Here is a 23,874-nt window from a genome sequence, read left to right as displayed (position 1 = left end):
TGGGAGAGCAGTGGGAGGCATGCTTAGGTTGGGAAGAGGTGAACAGCAATCACAGAGGATCTTTTAAACCATTGACTTGACTTTGGCTCTTACTCTAAACTGGATAGCCATTGCCAGATTTTGAACAGAGAAATGCCATGATTTGACTTGCTTTTCCAACAAAATACGCTTTATTTCTTCAGGGTATTAGCTTATGGTCAATATGTGACATGATAATGATGGAAGAAGGGAAATTAATTAGAAACAGTATAGAATATATTCGTCACCTGTGTGGGGGTAGATAAAACAAACAAAACCCTTGGAAACACATACCATGAAGCAAAAACCGATGAATTCGATTACCTCAAAATTACATGTTTCTGTTAAGTGAGGCACATCATAGCTAAAATTAACAGGTAGGCTACACATAGGATCAAATAGTGGCAATGTCTAAAACTGAGGATTGATAGAAATTGTACAAGGTGCTCTCTTAATAACCAGAAAATGATGTCTCAATTACTAAAATGGGAAAATGATATATGAGCAGACAATATTATACAGAATATGAAACCGTAAAGTCTCATAAGTAAATAAAGAGCCGTTCAAAATTGTAGATAATCAGAGAAATGCAAGTGAAAACCACCATGAGATATTAACTATGTCTATTGACTGGTATTATTTGGAAAGTTGGATGATATCAAATATTGACAGGGAGGTGAGAATATAGCAACTTTTACACATTGCTTATGATAGTGTGTACTGTGTCACCACTCTGAAGAGTGATGTGGCAATACTCAGTCTAATTACATTTGTACTTAACCTATAATCCAGCAAATCTGTTCCAAGATACATATTCCAAAAAATTCATACTTAGTAGATAATGGGGCATAGAGGAGAGTGGAGGCTTTTTTCATGTGAAAGTTAGCCTAAAATCCAAAATGTTCAAGTAAATCCTCACTATTGTGGTTAAAGAGAAGAGGGTTGGAGTGAAGACCTATCTGAGTGTTCTCCCTCCCTCTGTCTGGCTCATGATGGAAAATCATGAATGGGCTCCTTAGAAAACGAGAAAACTACTGTGCTACCCAACACCAGCATATAAGCTTTAAGAATCCTAAAGGAGTCACCAAAACATTAATAAGTAGATGGGACTGGCCAAGATGGAGGCGTAGGTAGACACACTGCACTTCCTCGCACAACCAAAAGAAGGACAATAATTTAAAAACAAAAAACAACCAGAACTTACAGAAAATCGAACTGTATGGAAGTCTGACAACCAAGGAGATAAAGAAGAAACATTCATCCAGACCGGTAGGAGGGGCGGAGATGGGCAGCCGTGGTGGAGAGGACTCGCAGCAAGGCGGTGGCTGGCGGACCCAGCAAGGTGGTGGATTGTGGAACGGGGCAGGCAGTGCGGCAGCTAGCAGACCCTGTGGCCCCACATTCTTGCATAGATAAACTGGGAGGAACGGCAGGGAAGCAAAGCAGACCTCGAAACCCAGGGCTCCAGCACAGGAAAATAAAGCCTCAAACCTCTGATTGAAAACACCTGTGGGGGTTGAGGTGGCAGCGGGAGAAACTCCCAGCCTCACAGGAGAGTTCGTTGGAGAGACACACAGGGGCCTAGAGCATGCACAAGCCCACCCACTTGGGAATCAGCACTAGAGGGGTCCAGTTTGATTGTGGGTAGAGGAGGGAGTGACTGAAATCCAGCAGAGAGTGGAGCAAGTGCATTGTTCCCTCTCGGCCTCTCCCCCACATACAGTGTCAAAGCGCAGCAACCAGCACTACCCTGACATGGTGAACACCTAAGGCTCTGCCCTTTTATGTAACAGGTATGCCAAGACAAAAAAAAATGGCCCAAATGAAAGAACAGATCAAAGCTCCAGAAGAAATACAACTAAGCAATGAAAGAAATAGCCAACCTATCAGATGCACAGTTCAAAACACTGGTAATCAGGGTGCTCACAGATTTGGATGAATTTGGCCACAAATTAGATGAAAAAATGAAGGCTATGCTAAGAAAAACAAAGGAAAATGTACTGGGAATCAATAGTAATGGGAAGGAAACTGGGACTCAATCAACAGTGTGGACCAGAAGGAAGAAAGAAACATCCAAGCAGAAAAGAATAAAGAAATAAAAATTCGAAAAAATGAAGAGAGGCTTAGGAACCTCCAGGACATCTTGAAATGTTCCAACATCTGAATTATAGGGGTGCCAGAAGGAGAAGAGGAAGAATGAAAAATTGAAAACTTATTTGAACAAATAATGAAGGAGAACTTCCCCAGTCTGGCAAAGGAAATAGACTTGCAGGAAGTCCAGGAAGCTCAGAGAGTCCCAAAGAAGCTGGACCCAAGGAGGAACACACCAAGGCACATCATAATTTCGTTACCCAAGATGAAACAGAAGGAGAGAATCTTAGAAGCAGCAAGAGAAAATGACACAGTTACCTACAAAGGGGTTCCCATAAGACTGTCAGCTGATTTCTCAAAAGAGACCTTACAGGCAAGAAGGGACTGGCAAGAAGTATTCCAAGTCATGAAAGGCAGATTACTGTATCCAGCAAAGCTATCATTTAGAATGGAAGGGAAGATAAAGTGCTTCTCAGATAAGGTCAAGTTCAAGGAGTTCATCATCACCAAGCCCTTATTATATGAAGTGTTGAAGGGACTTACCTAAGAAAAAGAAGATCAAAAATAGGAACAGTAAAAATGACAGCAAACTCACAGTTATAAACAACCACACCTAAAACCAAAACAAAAGCAAACTAAGCAAACAACTAGAACAGAAACAGAACCACAGAAATGGAGATCACATGGAGGGTTATCAACAGGGGAGTGGGAGGGGGAGAGAGGGGGGAAAGGTACAGAGAATAAATAGCATAAATGATAGGTGGAAAATAGACAGGGGGAGGGTAAGAATAGTGTAGGAAATGTAGAAGCCACAGAACTTATAAGTATGACCCATGGACATGAACTATAGGGGGGAATGTGGGAGGGAGGGGGTGGGCAGGATGGAGTGGAGTGAAGGGGGGAAATGGGACAACTGTAATAGCATAATCAATAAATATATTAAAAATAAGTAGAAGGGAGGAATTGCATGTTATAGGATTGTCATGTGTGCAAAGGTGGAGTAGGGGAGTGATATCAGGTGAGTCCTAGGAGTTGCATCTTCAGGTAGCTGGGTGACTTTATGCAACCCACTTAACAACCTCTTGCTGAAAGTGAAATGCTCGGGATTTGTGTTGCTTCAGAGACTTGCTCAGCCCCATTCTCTCTTCCTCTCGCTCCATAGCCTTGTCTGGGCTTATAAAACATTGAAATTTCCTCTTCCATTATACAATATTGGGACACATAATTTAATTGTCTTTCTATTTCTAGTGCTACAATACTACCTTTAGGGATAGGAAGAAGGAAACAAGGAGGGAAAATATCATCAAGCCCACCAACTCTTCCAAATTACAGGGATTTGTTTTAGGCAACATTTCCTGACAGAGGGATCAGAAGAGAACATTTTTGCAGACAACTTGTTTATTGCTGTGAGAAGTTTTGAAAAAAAAAAAAAATGCACCCTGCTAGGCTGTGTGAAAATCCAGTTAGTCAAGCCAACGGTGAATTCCTTTACTGGAGTAAAGTGACCTGACATTACTGTTTATTACTTTTCCTTGTCCTGATCAGATTGTTCTGTCCCTGAGAGTAGATGCCAGCTCTCTTTCACCCTTACTCCCTCTCCTGCCTTCCACCCCTACCTTCCTCCTTTCTTTTCCTTCTCCCTTCATTTGACAATGACTGTTAAAATGGCTTCTCTCAGCACTTCAACAAATACAATAAGAGCTACTCTGTTATTGCTATCCACTGCAGAACCTGTGGATTTGTTCTCTTAACTGTGACTTACCTGAAGCCCAAGTAGGAGAACCACTGATGAGAGAACTTTTACCCCAGTTTGCAATTTTGAATTACAGAGTGTTCAAAAGACAGTAGGAAATTGTTCTCTCTCTGAGGATTTCTTTTTTCTTTGTTTGCCTTGCTTTGATATGAGTGGAAATGCCTCTAGTGTTTTCCCATTAAATAAGATAATGGTTTTAGAACTAAGGTATATTTTCATTCAGAGAATACCCTTCTATTCTTATTTTATCGACAAGTTTTATTATGAACGGCTGTTAAATTTTATCAAAGGCATTTTCAGCATCTATGTAGATAATCATGTATGTTTGTTCATTCTCAGCATGGTAATCTGGTGTATAATATGAATACATCTTAAAATATTGACCCATATGCCTGGAATACATCTCACTTGGTCATGGCATATTATTTTTTCTCTGAAATGTTGGATTTTGTTTGCTAGTATTTTTATCTTTTTAAAATTTGAATTGTTGTGTGGTATTTTGCCTGTAAATTTCATTCTCATAATGTCTTTATCAGGTTTTCCATCATAAATGGAATTAGAAAGATTTCCTTTATTCTTAATGTTCTCAAATGATATATAGAGCATTGAGTTTATCTTTAAGGGTTTGATGGAATCTCCTTGGGAAATATATCTAGACTGCTCTTTTTCGTGGGGTAGCTCCTCAATGACTTTCTTTATTTCTTTCATGGAAATTGGTCTTTCTAACTCAAGTGGAGTAAATTGTGATAATATGGATTTTCCTAGGAAATTATCCATTTGATCTAGATTTTTAAATTCTTTTCTATAGTTGTCTCCACAGTAATCTCATGATTTAAAAACACTTTTCTGTTTCTATGGTTGTTTGCTTCTTGTCACTTCTTATTTTATATATTTGTGGTTTATCTCTGTTTATGAACAAGTTAGCTACTGATGTGTCTGTTATTTTTCTTTAAAAATGTGATTTTGGTTTATTAATGATGTCTATTGCTTTCTGTCTCAACCTCTGCTATTATTTTTATAGTTTGTTTCCTTGTGTTTTCTTTTGGTTTACTTTATGTTTTTCCTAGTTTTTTCTAAACCTATGAATTTTGCTGTGATCACTGCTTTAAATGTATCCTGTAGATTCTGATGTACACTGCTTTCATTACTTTTTCTGAAAGATTCTGTAAGTTCAGTCTGTTTTCCCTGCACTGATGTGTTGTTAAATAGAAGTATTTTTCATTTCCAGGTGGAAGAGATATTTTTCTTTGTTTATTTGCTTGTTTATTTTTATTAGTAACTTCTAGTTGTGGTGTATCATTATCAGATGTTATTTGTAATATTTCTACACAATGAAAATTACTAATGTTTTCCTTGTGACCTAATATATGATCAAACTTTATCAATGTGGCATGGATGTTTGAGAACAAGTTATAGCAGGATATTTAGTTCTATATACACTTGTAACATCTATCTTATTATGTTGTTTAAGTACTCTATCTCCTTACATGTATTTGTCTATTTGACCTGTCTTGTACTGAGAATATAACAATAACATCTTTTGTTATTAGTGTATATCTACATGTTTTCTTGTATATCCTGTAGCTTTTGTTTCTGAAATGTAGATGCTGTGTAGTTTAGTGCATAAATGTTCATATTAATTGTATCTTGATTTTGTATGATGGCTTTTAGCACAAAAATATCCTACTTTGTTACATTTAATACTATGGGGCTTGAATTACACTTTGTTTTATATCAACATCTCTATGCCTGTTCTCTTTTTGTTTTCATTTTCTTAGTACACTTTCTTATTCCTCAGTTTTGGTTTCATGAATCACTTAGTTCTGGTGTATCTCATATCCAAGACATAGAGTTGGGCCGTGTTTTGTGAAAAAATTAAAAACATTTTTCATTTAATAAATGAGTGTTAGTTATTGCTTAACAAATAAGTAATTCTAAATTTATCAGCTTAAAACAACAAACATTTTTTATGGCTCAGTTTCTGTAGGTCAGAAAACGAGGAGGTCCATAGCTAAAATCCCATGGTTTCTCACAAAGCTAGAATCAAGTTCCTAGCCAGGACTACAGTCATACCAAGGTTCAACTGTGGGATGATTGACTTTCAAGTTTTGGTAGTTGTTGTCAGACCTCAGGTCCCTGCTAGCTTGTTGGAGATTTCAGTTCCTTGCCTTGCAAGTGTGTGTATAGGGTAACTCATGACATGGTAGCTGTCTTCTCTCAGAACATATTATAAGACAGTGAGTGAGACCAAGGCCATAATCTTTTTGTAACTTAATCTTTGAAGTGACAACCTTTTACCTCTTTTTTAATCCACACTCATGGATATTAATGAGAGAGAGAGACAGACAGACAAACACTGGTATAAAGAAAAACATCACTTGATTGCCTCCCATATGTGCCCCAACCAGAGATCAAACCTGCAATCTAGGTATGTGCACTGACCAGGGATTAAACTCACAACCTTCTGGTGTACAGAACAACACTCCAACCAACTGAACCACCTGGCCAAGGAAACATTCCTTTACTTTTGCCATACACTGTTCATCAGAATCTAGTCAGAAATTCAGACTACACTTAAGGAGAGTGTATTACACGGGTGCTTGAATACCAGAAGGAAGCAGGGATCTTTGGAAACATCTTAGAGGCTGCCTACTGGCTATCAATGATTCACTTCCCTTCCACATGCAAAGTATAGTCCTCAAAATTCATAAAGCATTTTAATTACAGCTCAAAGTTCAGAATCTTGTCATCTAAATCAGGTCCACATGCAGCTCCTTGGGTGTACTTCCTCTTGTCCTGTAAATGTGTAAAATTAGAAACAAGCTATCTTTCTCCAACATACCCTAACATATAATTGTGGGATAAGGATAAGATAAATGCTATACATATTCCTATCTAAAATGAGGAAAATTGGCCCTGGAAGGTGTGGTTCAGTGGATTGTACACTGTCCTGCAAACCAAAGGGTCTCTGGTTCAATTCCCAGTAAGGGCACATGCCTCAGTTGCAGGCCAGCCCCCCAGTTGGGGACATGTGAGAGGCAACCAATTGATATATCTCTCACACATCAATGTTTCTCTCCTTCTCTTTCTCCCTCCCTTCCCCTCTCTCTATAAATAAATAAATAAATAAAGGAAATGGGAAGCACAAAACAATCACTGGTACACAAAAATTCTGAAATCCAGCCAAGCAAATGTGGGATGATGCTTTTTTAGGCTTGGTTGCTTGGCTACATTTGTCTGGCTTCTGGATTTACCATTTGAGTCAGTATTTGCCGCTCAGTGGTTCTTTTCACCTTCTATCTACTATTGGACTTTTGGAAACCCATGAAACTCTATTTATTTTGTTTTCCCTCTGATTCTGATGGTCCAAACTGGCAATACTTTTACTGATATAGTTTTCTTAGTAACTCTATTGGTCTTTTGTAAGTTTCATAGAGATGCACTCCATTAGAGAATAGGCACACCCACAAATTTCTTAGAGAAACATTTTTTTTCTACCTTGTGCTCCTGCTGAGTAGGCTAAGGGACAACATCTTTAAAGTTCTAATTTACAGGGTCTAGACCTCCAGCCAAGATGGAGGCATAAGTAGATACACTGTGCCTCCTTGAAAAACAACAAGTTTAAAAACAAAAAACAACCAGAACTGCCAGAAAATTGAACTGTATGGAAGTCCAACAACCAGGATATTAAAGAATAAACATTCATCCAAACTGGTAGGAGGAGTAGAGACTGGCAGCCTGGGCAGACAGGACACGCAGCAAGGCAGTGGCTAGAGGACCAGGGTGAGCAAGGTGGCATCTCGCAGTCCAGGTGAGGTAGTGGCTGGAGGACTGGGTGGTCCCACATTACCGTTCAGATAAACTGGGAGGAACAACTGGGGAGAGAGACAGACCATGCAACCCAGGGTTCCAGTGTGGGAAAATAAAGCCCCAAAACCTCTGACTGAAAAGTCCTGTAGGGGCTGTGGCAGCAGGACAAACTACCAGCCTCACAGGAGAATTCATTGCACAGACCCACAGGGTTCTGGAACATATACAAACTCACCCACCAAGGAATCAGCACCAGAAGAGCCCAATTTACTTGTGGGTAGCAGAGGAAGTGACTGAAAGTCAGCCCAGATCTGAGTAAGCAACACTGTTCTCTCTCAGACCCCTCCCCATATACAGTGTCACAATGCAGTGACTTGGGTTGCCCCGCCCTGGTGAATACCTAAGGCTCCACCCCTTACTAAGTAACAGGCATGCCCAGACAACAAAAATATGGTCCAAATGGAAGAATAGGTCAAAACTCCCCCCCAAAAAATACAAGTAAGCAATGAAGAGATAGCCAACCTATTGCATGCAAAGTTCAAAACACTGGCCATCGGGATGCTCACAAAAATGGTTGAGTATGGTTGCAAAATAGAGGAAAAAGTGAAGGCTATGAAAAGTGATATAAAGGAAAATGTACAGGGAAACAAGAGTGATGGGAAGGAAACTGGGACTCAGATCAACAGTTTGGACTAGAAGGAAGAAATAAGCACTCAACCAGAACAGAATGAAGACACAAGAATTCAAAAGCAGGAGCTTAGGAACCTATGGGGCAACTTTAAACGTTCCAAAATCCAAATCACATGGGTGCTAGAAGGAGAAGAACAATAGCAAGAAATTGAAAACTTATTTGAATAAATAATGAAGGTGAACTACCCCAATCTGGGGAAGGAAATAGACTTCCAGGAAGTCCAGGAAGCTCAGAGAGTCCCAAAGAATTTGGACCCAAGGAAGCACACACCAAGGCACATCATAATTACATTACCCAAGATTAAAGAGAAGGAGAGACTCTTAGAAGCAGCAAGAGAAAAGGAGACAGTTACTACAAAGGAGTTCCCATAAGACTGTCAGCTGATTTCTCAAAAGAGACCTTACAGGCAAGAAGGGGCTGGAAAGAAGTATTCCAAGTCATGAAAAGCAAGAACCTACATCCAAGATGACTCTATCTAGCAAACCTATCATTTAGAATGGAAGGGTGGATAAAGTACTTCCAAGATAAGGTCAAGTTCAAGGAGTTCATCATCACCAAGCCCTTATTATATGAAGTGTTAAAGGGACTTATCCAAGAAAAAGAAGATCAAAATCTATGAACAGTGAAATGACAACAAACTCACACTATCAGCAACTGAACCTAAAAAAAACAAAAACAAACTAAGCAAACAACTAGAACAGGAACAGAACCACAGAAATGGAGATCACATGGAGCATTATCAGCAGGGAGGGGGAGGGAGAATAGGGGAAAAGGTATAGGGAATAAGTAACATAAATGGTAGGTACAACATAGACAGGGGGAAGTCAAGAATAGTATAGGAAATGTAGAAGCCAAAGAACTTACATGTACAGCCCACAGACATGAACTAAGGAGGGGGGAGTGTGTGTAAGAGGGGGGTGCAAGGCTAAGTAGAATAGAAGCAGGAAAAATGGCACAACTCTAATAGCATAATCAATATATTTTTTAAAAGGGTTCTATGAGGTAGACACTTAGTCTCTGTAAAGGTCCTTGTGTGTGAATGAATATAACTCTAAGGGTCTAAATAAAACCTTTGATATTTTGTAAGTATTATTAACAAAGAAGCTTATAGTCATAATTTTTAGTTCATTTTCAGACAATGTTTTCCTGGAAATGCTCTGGTCTTTGGTCAATGCTTTCCTGGAAATGATCTTTGCTCAGGAGCTATTTCTTACATTTTAATATTGTATGCCATTTGGAAGAGCTGAGAATTTCCAAAACTGTAAGTCTTAGCTCTTTTTAAAACTATCTTTACCTCAATTTATTTCTCCTTTCATATTTTACAGTCATGTGCTGCTTAATGATGAGGATACATTCTCAGAAATGTGTTGTTATGTAGACAAAAAAGGGACTCGGTAATAAATCTAACCAAAGGAAACATTATAGGCCTATAAAAGGTTTATCTTCACCTTGAGCAAGCCCTGTCAATTGTTTTTGTGCATCTAGGTTAATATACCCTTAAAATATCTCTTTGTCAGACACCTGGGAAGCATAACCACTTTCAAGAGAGCATATAGTCTTGTTAACTATCCTGTAATCTCCTCATAGAAATTTCTGACTTTCTTTCTCCCATGTTCATGGAATCTTCCTTAGGTTTCCTCCTTAACTCCAAATGTGTAAAAGAAACTACAAATTGTCATTCTGGGAAGCATTTTTCTCAGTCTGCTGAGATCTTACTTGTAGGCATGTCACGAGTTTGGCTCAAATAAATGCATAAAAATTCTCTACAGTTTTAGACATTTATTATGTGAACAGACAATTTCATCGTTGTATGCACACCACAGAGTGAACTACACAAACTTAGATGGTATAGCCTACTACATACCTAGGCTATATGATACAGCATATTGTTCTGTGTAGGAGAAAAAAAAAGAAACATTCTGGGTTCTTGGCTGAGATATCTGTGTAATAAAAGATTAAAAGGAGAAAAAACCAAAAGTTTAATAACATGTGTAGCTCCTGTATACATGGGAGAAACTCAGGAAAAGTAACTTACCAAAATGGCTGAAGCCACCACCTTCAACACCATCTCCAGCTGAAGAATTAAAAAAGATATTAGGAGTGAGGAGAGTTGGTTCAGGAGGTGACCAGGAAAAGCAGTGTAAACAAGGATGATGTTCTTATAGAATTAGAATAGAATAGAATTAAGTTTTCACCTTCTGCGTTAATAAGAGTTTCTATAGCCTTCCCCTCTTCCTGTTACAGCCAAGGAGACACCCTTGCAAATGGAGATTTCCCTTATCTACATAAATGTGTTTCACAAAGGGTAATTTCTACTTGGTTTCTCACAGCTTCTTCCATGTTTGCTCTTTCTTAAAATTAACCAGCCTAGCCCTGGGTGGTGTGGCTGAGTGGATTGAGTGCCAGCCTGTGAACCAAAAGGTCTCCAGTTCGATTCCTAGTCAGGGCACATGCCTGGGTTGCAGGCCTGGTCCCCAGTAAGGGATGCACAAAAGGAACCACACATTGTTGTTTCTTTCCCTCTCTTTCTCCTTCCCTTCCCCTCCGTCTAAAAATAAAATAAATATAATCTATAAAAAATAATTAAAAAATTAACCAGCCCAAAGTAACCATTATGCCAAATAAACATATTTTGGGGAAACAAATTACCATATGTTCCCCTACAGCTCCTAGGCTACAAACCTGTACAGCATGTTACTGTACTGTGTCCAGTAAGCTATTTTAACACAATGGTATTTGTGTAATGTGTTGTGCTGTGCCTTTATGATGGCTATGACATCAGTAAGTATTAGAAAATTTTCAGCTCCATTATAATCTTATGGGACCACGTTCATATATGCAGTCTGTCATTGACCAAACATCATTATGCAACTATGACTATACTATAAACAGTAAGAAGCCACCAGGTGGCACCTTCAATATTTTGTTTAGAAATAGTCTTAGATAGATCACCCAGTTCATTTGGCTCATTTTCTACTTTCCATATAACTTCAGACAACAGCTCTATTCTGTCACTAAATTACAAGAATCTTCTTTCTTCAAGTTTCTAATGTTTTTCTAATTTATTCTTGAGTTTTCACTAGCATCTTCTTCAAAGCCCAAAATTATACAGTGTGTTCAAGGGAGTTTAAACATTAACACTCTTATCCTGACCACTGTGGCTCAGTTGATTGGCAGTTGTCCTGCAAACTGAAAGGACGTTGTTTCAATTCCCTGTCAGGGCACATGCCTGGATTGTGGATTCTTTTTTTTTTTTTTTTTTTTTTTTTGCTTGGGAGAGGCAACTGATTGATATTTTTCTCTAACATTGATGTTTCTCTCCCTCTTTTTTCTCCTCCTTTCCCCTCTGTCTAGAAATAAATAAATAAAATCTTTTTAAAAAGCACTAACACTCTGCTTGAAGTTTGCTGCCTATTTTCAATGCCATGCCCAAATTTTACTTATTTGATATGGCAGTACCAGATTTCCAAGTAGAGAAATCTACAACTATTGTCTATATCTACTGCTATATAGCAAATAAACACCACAATTAGTAAATTAATACCACTAACATCTTTTTATTCTATTGTTCAAGTACAGTGATCTGCCTTTTTCCCTCTCAACTGCCCCCCAAACCAGCCATTCCCATATCCCTCCCCTGATTCCACCCACCATTGGTTTTATCCATGCGTCCTTTATAGCTGTTCCTAAAATCCCTTCCCATCTTTCCCCCCATCAACCCCTCCCCTCTACTCTCTGGTCACTGTCAGATTGTTCTCAATTTCAATGTCTTTGGTTATATTTTGCTTCCTTGTTCGTTTTATTGATTGGGTTCCCATTAAAGGTGAGATCATATGGTATTTGTCTCTCACTGCCTGGCTTGTTTCACTTAGCATAATGCTCTCCAGTTCCATCCATACTGTTGCAAAGGGTAGGAGCTCCTTCTTTGTTTCTTCTGCACAGAATTCCATTGTGTAAATGAACTATAGTTTTTTGACCCATTCATTTACTGATGGGCACCTAGGTTGCTTCCAGCACTTGGCTATTGTAAATTGTGCTGCTATGAACATTGAGGTACATAAGTTCTTTTGGATTGGTGTTTCAGGGTTTTTAGGATATAATCCTAGCAGTGGAATTGCCAGGTCAAAGGCACTTCAATATTTAGTTTTCTGAGGAAATTCCATACTGTTTTCCATAGTGGCTGCACCAGTCTGCAACCCCACCAACAGTGCACTAGGATTCCCTTTTCTCCACATCCTCTCCAACACTTGTTTGTTGACTTTTTTATGTTGGCCATTATTAATGGTGTGATGTAGTATCTCATTGTGGTTTTAATTTGCATCTCTCTGATGGCTAGTGATGCTGAGCATCTTTTCACATGTCTCTGGGCCTTCTCAATGTCCTTCTTGGAGAAATGTCTGTTCAAGTCTGTTGCCCACTTTTTAATTGGGTTGCTTGTTTTCTTAGAGTGGAGTCATGTGAGTTCTTTATATATTTTAGAGATCAAACCCTTGTCCTAGGTATGACTGGCAAATAAGTTTTCCCATACAGTTGGTTCTCTTTTCATTTTAATGCTGTTTTCTTTAGCCATGCAGAAACTTTTTATTTTAATGACATCCCATTTGTTTATTCTTCCCTTTATGTCTTTTGCTCTAGGAGACATATCAGTGAAAATATTGCTGCATGAAATATCTGAGATTTTCCTGCCTATACTCTCCTCTACGACTTTCTGTGTCATGACATATATTTAAATAATATAATTCAAGGTTTCATCTACCTTGAATTTATTTTTGTGTGTCATGTAAGTCGGTGCTCAAGTTTCATTCTTTTGCATATCTCTGTCCAGCTCTCCCAACACCACTTGTTTAACAGGCTATATTTACTCCATTTTATGCTGCTTCCCCCTTTGTCAAATATTAATTGACCATAGAGACTTGGGTTTATTTCTGGGCTCTCTATTCTGTTCCATTGGTCTATGTGTCTGTTCTTATGCCAGTACCAGGCTTTTGATTGTGGTGGCTTTGTAATACAGTTGGATATCAGTTATTGTGATCCCTCCTACTTTGTTCTTCGTTCTCAAAATTGCTGCAGCTATTTGGGGTTATTTATGGTTCCATATGAATTTTTGAAGTGTTCTATATGTGTGAAATATGCCATTGGTACTTTAATAGGTACTTCATCAAATCTATAAATTGCTTTGGGTAGTAAGGACATGTTGATGATGTTAATTCTCATGATCCATGAACACAGTATATGTTTCCATTTGTTTCCATATGTGTCTTCATTAATTTCTCTCTTCAGTGTTGTGTAGTTTTCTGAGTACAGGTCTTTTACCTCCTTGGTTAGGTTTATTCCTAGGTAATTTATTTTTCTAGTTGCTATATCAAATGGGATTTTTTTCCTGATTTCTGCTTCTGATGTTTCATTGTTGGTGTACAGGAATGCCTTTGATTCCTGAGTATTACTTTGTATCTCTCCGTTTTGCCAAATTCATTTATTAGGTTGAGCAGTGTTTTGGTGGAGTCTATAGGATTTTCTGTGTATACAATCATGTCATGTGCAAATAATGACAGTTTTGTTTCCACTTTTGCAATTTGGATATCTTTTATTTCCTTTTCTTGTCTCATTACTGTGGCTAGGACATGCAATACTATGTTGAATTGAAGTGGTGAAAGTGGACAACCTTGTCTTGTTCTTCATCTTAATGGGAAAGCCTTTAGGTTTTGCCCATTGAGTATGATGTTGTCTGTAGGTCTCTCACTTATGGCCTTTATTATGTTGAGGAATGCTCCCTCTATTCCCACTTTGCTGAATGTTTTTATCATAAATGGGTGCTGTACCTTATCAAATGCTTTTTCCACATCTATTGATATGATCACGTGATTTTTGTCTTTAATTTTGTTTATGTGGTGTATTAAATTTATTGATTTGTGAATATTGTACCACCCTTGCATCCCTGGGATGAATCCCACTTGGTCATGGTGTATAATCTTTTTAATGTATTGCTGGATGTGGTTCCCTAATATTTTTGTTGAGGATTTTAGCATCTATGTTCATCAGCGATATTGGCCTGAAGTTTTCTTTCTTCGTTGTGTCTTTATCTGGTTTTGGGATTAGGATGATGCTGGTTTCATTGAAAGACCTTGTGAGTCTTCCATCATTTTGGATTTTTTTGAATCATGGGTGAAGGATAGGGGTTAGCTTTGCCTTAAATGCTTTGTAGAATTATGTGAAACTGTCTGGTCCAGGGCTTTTGTGTGTCAGTAGTTTTTCGATTACTGCTTCAATTTAGTCTGTTGTTACTGGTCTGTTCAGGCTTTCTGCTTTGTTTTCATTGAATTTTGGAAGATCATATTTTTCTAGAAATATGTCCATTTCACCTAGGTTTTCAAATTTCTTGGAGTACAGTTCTTCTTAGTAATTTCTTACAATCCTTTGTATTTCTGCGGTATCAGTTGTAATCTCTCCTCTTTCATTTCTAATTGTGTTTATTTGGGTCTTGTCTCTTTTTTTTCTTGATGAGACTGCCTAAAGTCTTATCAATTTCGTTTATCTTTTGAAAGAAGAAGCTACTGGATTTATTGACACTTAGAATTGTGCTTTTAGTCTCTATGTCATTTAATTCTGCTCTGATCTTGGTTATTTCCTTCCTTGTACTTGCTTTGGGCTGTCTTTGTTGTTGTTCCTCCAGTTCTTGTAGACATAGGGTTAGGTTGTTTGTTTGAAATGTTTCTATCTTCTTAAGGTAGGCCTGTATTGCTATGAACTTCCCTCTCAGGACTGCCTTTGCTGTGTCCCATAGGTTTTGGGTTGTTGTGAGTTCATTTTCATTTGTTTCCAGAAAGTTTTTGATTTCTTCCCTAATCTCATTCTTGACCTATTCATTGTTTAACAGCATGCTATTCAATCTCCCTAAGTTTGAGTGTTTTTGAGCTTTTTCCTTGAAGTTTGTTTCTAGTTGCAGTCTCTTGTGGTCAGAGAACATGCTTGATATGATTTCAATTTTCTTGAATTTGTTGAGGCTTGTTTTGTGTCCTATCATGTGGTCTATCTTTGAAAATATTCCATGTGCATTTGAAAAGAATGTGCATTTTACTTCTTTGGCATGAAATACTCCATATATGTCAGTTATTTTCATTTGATCTAGGACATTGTTCAATGCCACAATAGCTTTGTTGATATTTTGTTTGGAAGATTTGTCCATTTTTGATAGTGGGCTGTTTTAATCTCCTGCTATAATTCTGTTGCTGTCAATATCTTTCTTGAAATCGTCCAAAATTTTCTTTTTGCATTTGAGTGCTCCCATGTTGGGTGCATATATATTTACAATGTTTATGTCTTCTTGGTGGATTCTTCCTTTGAGTATTATGAAGTGACCTTCTGGGTCTCTTTTTGTGACTCTTTTTTGGAGTATGTCTTGTCTGAAATGAGTATTGCTACTCCACCTTTTTTTTTTTCTTGTATGTTTGCTTGGAATATTTATTTCCATCCCTTCTCTTTCAGTCTGTGTAGGTCTTTTGTCGTGAGATGGGTCTCTTTTAGGCAGCATATGTGTGGGTCATGTCTTCTTATCCATTCAGCTATTCTATGTCTTTTGATTGAAGCTATTAATCTGTTTAGGTTTAAGGTCATTATTGTTAGGTACTTATTCATTGCCATTTTTTCATACCTGTGTTCCTCTTTCTCTCATTCTTTTCCTTCCTTTTCTTAAAGTTGTCACTTTAGCATCTCTTGGAGAGCTGGTTTGGTGGAGGTGTATTCTTTTAGACTTCTTTTTTCTGAGGAGCTCCTTATTTCGTGCTCTATCTTGATTGAGAGCCTTGCTGGGTAAAGTTTCCTCATTTGTAGTCTTCTGGTTCTCATTACTTGGAATATCCATTCCATTCTCTTCTGGCTTGGAGCGTTTCCATTGAGAAATCAGCTGTTAGCTTTCTCAGAGCTCCCTTGTATTTTACTTCCTGTTTCTCCCTTGCTGCCTTAAAGATTCTCTCTGTGTCTTGGAATTTTGCCATTTTAATTATGATGTGTCTTGAAGTGGGCCTCTTTGGGTTCCTCTATTGGGACTCTTTGTGATTCCTGGATTCGTGTGACTTTTTCTCTCATCAAATTAGCAAAATTTTCCATCATTACTTTTTCAAACAGGTTTTCTATCCCTTGTTCTTCTTCTTCTCCTTCTGGTATCCCTATCATACGGATATTATTACATTTCATGTTGTCTTGCATTTTCCTTACCACTTCTTTGTTCTTTCTGATTCTCTTTTCATTTTCTAGTTACTACTTCTGGGTGTTTTTTTTCAATCTTGTCCTCCAACTCGCTGATTCGATCTTCTATTTCATCCAGCCTCCTTGTAATTTCTTCCAATGCATTTTTTATTTCTGTGATTTTACTGTTCATTTCTTCTTGGTTTTTGTATATAGTTTCTATTTCTTTTTTCATGCTGATGTAGTTCTCACTCAGTTCCTTGTAGTTGTCTTTGAGTTCCTTGAGCCTCTTTATAACCATTATTTCGAATTTTATATCTTATAATTTGGTTACCTCCATTTCGTTTAGCTCTTTTAGTGGGGAGTGTTCCATTCCTTTTGATTGCAGGGTCCTTTTTAGTCTCCCCATTTTAGGTGATTCTGTTTGTTAGTTTCTGTGCTTTCTGATGTTTTGCTTTGCTAGTTGTCTTTTGTAGGGTGAACTTCTATGATTGGAATTCTATGAGGTTCAGTGGTGTGGTCTCTTTGATCTCCTTGTCTGGGCACTGTAGGTTTGCCCTTTCTTCTGTTTGTGTGGGCTCTCTTGTTGTACTTTGGTTTTTACCTTTTGGTGGTTCTTTTGTTGGTGGTTTTTCTCCTCAAGCAGTTATACTGATGTTGGCAGCTCCCACCTATTCCTCTATGTGATCAGTGGCAGGGGGTAGGCAAAATGGATTAAGACAGCGGGAGAGTATTTTATGGGATTTAAAGTACTAGCAAGTAGAGAAGAGATGGGAGATTCTTTAGTTAAGTATAGCCTTAACTGTGATCTTTTACCCAACCAGCCACTTTTTATAAAAGGTGAGAGAGAGATGAGACTCTTGTTAGAGGGGAGGATGATTGTGAGCTGAATCCAGAAAACAGAACACTTGTGCAAGTTTAGATGATGAGATATAGTGAGAGTAAAGGATAGAAAGTAGGTGTAATGTGAGAAAGAATAGAGTTAACCACGATAATAATAATGCTCAGGATTGAAGTGAATTGGGCTAAGATCGGGGTGGGGTGGGAGGTGTGCTCTGTAGCATGTACAATTGTATGGAACAACAATTATTTACAATAGTACTGGAACAACAATAATATGACAAGAAATATATATGATTTGGATAACCAGAATAGAAAGTACCTGATTAAGAGTTGTGTGTTATTGGAACACAGGTGAATTGAAAGAAAGAAAATTAAAATACAATAGAGAATAAGGAAAACCAGACAAACAATGCAATTGAACAGAGAAATAAAACGGGGAAAACTAAACCTAAGGAAGAGAAATAGAAAAATACTAATAAAATAAAAGTGGTAAATATAATGAAAAGATAATAATAATACTTATAAATAATAAAATGCCAGGTCTATGGGATAGCAAAGTGACATTTGTCTCAGTTTCCCAGTTTTTTGGGAGTTAGGCTTGTTCTCCCCATTTCTATCTATCTCTGGACGCTTTGTAACTTGAGGTCTTGTGGTCTCATTTGGGGGAAGAAAGAAAAAGAGAGAAGATCCAAAAAGAAAAGAAGAAGAAGAATAAGCTTCCTCCTGAATAAACCTGTTCAGCGAGTTCTGCTGGTCTTCCTAGACGGCACAGGAAGATGGAGGCTGGGCTTCACTTTTCTCCCTTCATATGGTTTTGAGAGGATGGGAACCAGGTATCGGTCTCAATTTCCCGGCCTTTACCAGCCCAGGTCCTCTGTGAGCTGCCAGGCTCAATTCAGCCACTAAGTCTCCACGTGCTTAGCGTGAGTCAGTCTCAGGCACAGATACGGAGCATGGCTGAGCACTTGCAGCTCTGCTCAACTATGCTGTCAGTCTACGGTGGGAACAGCTAAAATCTCCCTCGGGGCATGCCAGCTGCTGCTGGAGAATTCCTTTCAAAGCAGCTGCCCACTGCCCACTATTCTTAACAAGTGCCCAGCTTTTCACACAGCTCAACTTTCCAGCCTCTCCAGAGACTATATGAGTCAGGGTCTGGCACAACTCCTCCCTTCTCCAGGTGTCACTTGGTACCTCAATTTCTCTGGTGCTGGTGTCCACAGTCCCATAGGTTTTGTACCACCTCTGTGTGTCTCCCACTTCATCTCTATTTCCCCCAGCAACTTCCAGCACCCAGATCCCTCGTGGTGCTGGTTTACCGTCCCTGCTCTGGTAGGGGTGGGAGCTGGTGATCTAACTCTCTCCCCCCACCGTGTCCTGTGGCAGGTGCAGGGCTGGGGGCTGCAGCAGCTTTGGTCCCCATGCAGATCCCAGGGACCTTACCATCCCAGCACAATCACCTCACCATCTGTTTTTCAATGCCCTCTGCAATTTTTTGCCTCCAAACTTCATATAAGCTGGGATTCTGTTGGTTGTTCACTCTGGTCCTCAGAAGATTGGCTAGGTGTTCCAGTTGGGCACAGGAAGAACTGGGCTCTGCTCCCACCTACCTCACCGCTATTCAGAAGGCAGTCGGTACATAGGAAGCAGTGTAGGCTTAGCTTTTTCTTTCTCATATCATGCAATCCTAAGAATTCGGTAATCACAATAAATTTATTTATGTGTAAAATTTTCTAACTAGTCTATTATCATCTCTTTTTCTTATAAATAGAAGTGTCTGACATCCCATTTCTTTAAGATCTAGCTTTAGAAAAATTCCTTTAGCATCTTCTTTTATAAAAAATGTAGAACCTAAAATGGTAGTGAATATTTTATTTTTCATATAGGTAGGCAGCTCAATTAACATTTAGTATGTTAACATAAACTAAGAACAGAGTTTATGTTAACATCCAAAATGCTAGTACACTGAAAGCCTACTTTTACCTTGAAATTCATAAATAAAAACATTCCTGAAAAAACAAGTGAAAGACAAATACCATATGATCTCACCTATAAGTGGAACCTAATCAACAAAACAAACAAGCAAACAAAATACAACCAGAGAAATTGAAATGAAGAACAATCTGACAGTAATTTGGAGAGGAGGAGTGAGAGGGATAATAGGGGATAATGGGGGGGGCATCAAGGAACATGTATGAGGGACACATGTACAAAGCCAAAGGAGGTGGGTTCAAAGGTGGGGACGCAGGTGTGGTGGGGTGAAAATGGACACAATTTTACTTGGACAACAACTAAAAAGAAAAAGAACAAATTGAAAGTAACCTCAGGGGAGGGAGGAGTGAGATAATGGGGGAAAATACAGGAAGGGTCAGCAAGGAACATATAAAGGACATATGGACAAAGCCAAAGGGGGTAGGTTCGAGGGTAGGAGTTGGGGATGGGTGGGGTGGGGAGCTATGGTGGGGGAAAAATAGAGACAACTGTACTTGAACAATAATAAATAAATAAATAAATAAATAAATAAATAAATAAATATTCCTTTTACTAATAGTAATAATAACAATCACTAACACATAATGAGAGATTACTAAATGTCCCTTACCATCTTAAGTACTTTAAATTTATCAACTCATTTAATTAATCATCACAACAAAACTATAACGTAGGGCCTTGGCTAATGTGGCTCAGTGGATTGAGTGCCAGCCTATGAAACCAAAGGTCACTGGTTCGATTCCTAGTCTAGGGCACATTCCTGGGTTGTGGGCCAGGTACCCCATGGGGGGTACACAAGAGGCAACCACACATTGATGATTCTATCCCTCTCTTTCTCCCTCCCTTCCCCTCTCTAAAAATAAATGAATAAAATCTTTTAAAAATACTATGAGGTAGGTATTATTTGATGTGGATCCCAGTCAGCGGTATCCGTGTGTTGAGGCAGCCATAGACAAATTTACACACACTACAGAAATCCTGTGGAGAAAAAGGGGCAGCATGGTCACTCTCTAAGTGAGAGGAAAAGAGGGCCAGAGAGAGCCCAAGAGAGCCCGACCCCTGCCTAAACAGGCTTTTTTTTTTTAATTTGAAATTTTTCAAGTTTTATTATATTAAAATGTCTCATAAATGTTTAAGATTTTCCTGTGTGATTTATATGTAAATCTGAACCTTCTGAAGAAGGTAAAATGCCAAAAAATTTTCATACTCCTTTTTGAACATTATAATAGAATTCTGATTAAAGCATTGTACGTTGGTGAGGAGCATGGGACAAACAAAGGTGGATGGACAGTTTCTGACTTCAGAATGCCATCAACACGTATTGAATATGTTCAGTATACCAGCCACAACTACTGTAAAAATCCATAGTATATACAGAAAGATACTATCTTCAAGTTCCTCAAAACTGTAGCTTACAATTAGCCTTCACTCTAGTAGGTAATTATAAAGCCTGCTTTTATAGAATAAACAATATTTAGCACTGCAATCAATTTCACTATTTCATCATTACTCCCACCTCCATCAATCACACCATGTAACTTGTTTTATAAAGTACTGTGTGCCAGCTACTGAGCTAATAATCATTTATATTCTACCTTACATAATCCTCACGTTGAATCTATGAAATAGATTCTATTTTTTAAATTTTTTATTGTTATTCAGTTACAGTTGTATGCCTTTTCTCCCCATCCCTCCACCCCACCCCAGCTGAACGCACCTCCCTCCCCCACCTCCCCGCTCCCCCTTGATTTTGTCCATGTGTCCTTTATAGTAGTTCCTGTAATCCCCTCTTCCCACTGTCCCCACCCCACTCCCCCCTGGCTATTGTTAGATTGTTCTTAACTTCAATGTCTCTGGTTATATTTTGTTTGCTTTTTTCTTCTATTGATTATGTTCCAGTTAAAGGTGAGATGATATGGTATTTGTACCTTACCACCTGGCTTATTTCACTTAGCATAATGCTCTCCAGTTCCATCCATGCCATTGCAGAGGGTATAAGCTCCTTCTTTCTCTCTGCTGCGTAGAATTCCATTGTGTAAATATACTATAGTTTTTGGATCCACTCATTTGCTGATGGGCACTTAGGTTGCTTCCAGTACTTGGCTATTGTAAATTGTGCTGCTATGAACATTGGGGTGCACAGGTTCTTTTGGATTGGTGTTACAGGGTTCTTAGGGTATAATCCCAGCAGCGGAATTGCTGGGTCAAAGGGCAGTTCAATTTTTAGTTTTCTGAGGAAACTCCATACTGTTTTCCACAGTGGCCTCACCAGTCTGCATTCCCACCAACGGTGCACTAGGGTTCCCTTTTCTACGCATCCTCTACAACATTTGTTTGTTGATTCATTATGTTGGCCACTCTGACTGGTGTGAGATGGTACCTCATTGTGGTTTTAATTTGCATCTCTCTGATGGCTAGTGATGCTGAGCATCTTTTCATATGTCTCTGGGCACTCTGTATGTCTTCCTTGGAAAAGTGTCTGTTCAAGTCCTTTGCCCATTTTTTAATTGGGTTGTTTGTCTTCCTGGAGTGGAGTCGTGTGAGTTCTTTATATATTTTGGAGATCAGGCCCTTGTCTGAGGTATCATTAGCAAATATGTTTTCCCATACTGTTGGTTCTCTTTGTAATTTGGCGCTGTTTTCTTTAGCCATGCAGAAGCTTTTTATTTTGATGTGGTCCCATTTGTTTATTCTTTCTTTTATGTCCCTTGCTTTAGGGGACATGTCTGTGAGGATGTTGCTGCATGGAATGTCTGAGATTTTCCTGCCAATGTTTTCCTTGAGGACTTTTATGGTGTTACGACTTATATTTAAGTCTTTTATCCATCTTGAGTTTATTTTTGTGTGTGGCGTAAGTTGGTGATCAAGTTTCATTTTTTTGCATGTAGCTGTCCAGATCTCCCAACACCATCTGTTGAAGAGGCTGTTTTTGCTCCATTTTATGCTACTGCCTCCTTTGTCAAATATTAACTGACCGTATAGACTTGAGTTTATTTCTGGGCTCTCTGTTCTCTTCCATTGGTCTATGTGCCTGTTTTTATGCCAATACCAGGCTGTTTTGATGACAGTGGCCTTGTAATACAGTTTGATATCAGGTATTGTGATCCCTCCTGCTTTGTTCTTCTTTCTCAAAATTGCTGCAGCTATTCGGGGTCGTTTATGGTTCCATATAAATTTCTGAAATGTTTGTTCTATATCTGTGAAATATGTCATGGGTACTCTAATAGGGATTGCATTGATCTATAAATTGCTTTGGGTAGTAGGGCCATTTTGATGATGTTAATTCTTCCAATCCATGAGCGTGGTACATGCTTCCATTTGTTTGTGTCTTCCTTAAGTTCTTTCTTCAGTGTTGTGTAGTTTTCTGAGTACAGGTCTTTTACCTCCTTGGTTAGTTTTATTCCTAGGTACTTTATTTTTCTTGTTGCTATATCAAATGGGATTTTTTTCCTGATTTCCGTTTCTGCAGTTTTGTTGTTGGTGTACAGGAATGCCTTTGATTTCTGAGTATTGACTTTGTATCCAGCTGTTTTGCCAAATTCATTTATTAGGTCGAGTAGTTTTTTGGTGGAGTCTATAGGGTTTTCCATGTACACTCTCATGTCATCTGCAAACAGTGACAGTTTCATTTCCTCCTTTCCAATTTGGATGCCTTTTATTGCTTTTTCTTGTCTGGTTGCTGCGTCTAGGAATTCCAGTACTATGTTGAATAGGAGTGGTGAGAGAGGGCATCCTTGTCTTGTTCCTGATCTTAGTGGGAAAGCTCTAAGTTTTTGTCCATTGAGTATGATGTTGGCTGTAGGTCTCTCATATATGGCCTTTATTATGTTGAGGAATGCTCCCTTTATTCCCAGTTTGCTGAGTGCTAAACAGGCTTTTATTGCTTTTCTGGGCACATTACATCGAGGATGGTCTTCATTTACTATGCACAGGTTTGCTGTAGGTGGTTACCTTTCACAGATACAAAGGAGAGAATGCTGCTAATTACTTCAAAGAGAAGGATAATACAGATCAAGGGGAAAAGGGGTTGAACTGGTTACATTCCATACTTGGGAGGTTTAGCACAGACTTTATGAAGTTAAAGATACTCAGTAAACATTTGCTGCCGCAATCCAGGGTGAGGGAGTTTTAGCAAAAGCAAGTCTCACAGTAGCCTAGTTACAATGCAGGTCTGATTCCCCATGCAAGAACCTGTCTGTGGGCGTGGGTTCTGTGTGCCAAACCTTGCTCCCACTGGCTTTTTCAAGTGGGAGCTGGGCTACATTTTCCATGTGTGGAACAATTCCTTATAATTATAATTATTCTCATTATACAAATAAGCAAATTAAATTAAGTAACTTTCTGGAGGTCACACAGCTAGTAAATGGTATAAACAGTGTTTGAACCAAATGAATAAGATTTCATGATTTTGTTAGAAAAATGGTAAAATACTATTTATTCAGATGGACTCCTCTTCAAGCTAAAAATTTCTATGAAAAAGTAAATCTTAATCAAATAA

This window comes from Desmodus rotundus, chromosome X, assembly GCF_022682495.2.
Source record: "Desmodus rotundus isolate HL8 chromosome X, HLdesRot8A.1, whole genome shotgun sequence".
Classification (NCBI taxonomy): domain Eukaryota; kingdom Metazoa; phylum Chordata; class Mammalia; order Chiroptera; family Phyllostomidae; genus Desmodus; species Desmodus rotundus.
The sequence above is the reverse complement of the archived record's forward strand: the minus strand, read 5'-3'. Positions refer to the sequence as shown.